Genomic DNA, 1,145 nt, shown 5'->3' with positions numbered 1-1,145 from the left:
AGTCTGGGGCTGCAGTCGACTCAGCCATGTAATTGGGATCCAGGAAGACAAGGTGCATTGTGGTCCAGCAGTGCTTGAGTGCGGAATTAAATGCAGCACTCCATGTTCCTAACGTCGTATGCGGGATAATTATTTACTTGATAATTATATTTAACATTAAACTTTATACTCTAATGTAAAGATCAGGGTTTTTCCTCAGCTCCCGCACGTTAATAACATGTAAGAGAAACAAATCTTACAAGATATATTTGGATGTTTCTTATATTTGTCTCTTTGCTTCCTGCTTCCCTTCGCTCTGCGTCAGATGATTGACCTCTCCAGCTCTCGCAGCACTGCACTAATCCTCGTGTTCCACTTGTTGCTCATCCGACAGGAAAAAACAAACAGAGCGGAAACGGCCGCCTCTCGTGACCTGCTCTACCTGTTTCTCTAAGTCCCAGCTGATTGTGAATACTGCTCACATTCATCGTCACTTCATCTTCCCACTATTCAACCGGGTCTGACGACATTGCCGGATATACAGTATTTCAGTTCTCAGCCTGGTTGTAAAGAAATTGTGGAACATTTGTCAAGGTTAACAACAGTCTAACCAAGGGACATCAGACCTGTGACTGTTGGGCCATTCATTCTCTGACATGCAAGTCCAGGATCAATGAAGATCAATGTCTCCATTCCTGTTTCAAAATACTATACATTTTCAATTTTAGTAAAAAAAACAAAAAAAACAATTGTATAGGGAATTTTGTGGCTCCAAAATGAAGCTGCGCAAAGTTTTCAAGTCAGCGTTTGTTGAGGCTGAAAGTCTTAGAAGTAAAAATAAACCTCTTCTGCTTGTCTGATATTTGTCGAGCTTACAGTGTTATGCACACTCCTGTAGTAGCATGAAAACCGGGACATGTTTTGTTGTGATTCTCAATGTTGACATGTTGACTGATTTGAGTATATGGAGAGAAATAAATTGTATTTTCATGAGTCTGCAGCATTGGTTTTGTGTAGTGTTTGGTGAATTTATTGTATATTTGCACTTTCTCTGTGTATTTCAATTACAGTACTCTAATCACTGAGAACTGGAATTGCTAAAAGTGTTTTAGGTTAGCAACAGCAGTGTGTAACTGGCTAAAACAGAATTGAGTCATATGAAGCGT

This window comes from Pleuronectes platessa, chromosome 6 (genome assembly GCF_947347685.1).
Source record: "Pleuronectes platessa chromosome 6, fPlePla1.1, whole genome shotgun sequence".
NCBI lineage: Eukaryota > Metazoa > Chordata > Actinopteri > Pleuronectiformes > Pleuronectidae > Pleuronectes > Pleuronectes platessa.
The sequence above is the reverse complement of the archived record's forward strand: the minus strand, read 5'-3'. Positions refer to the sequence as shown.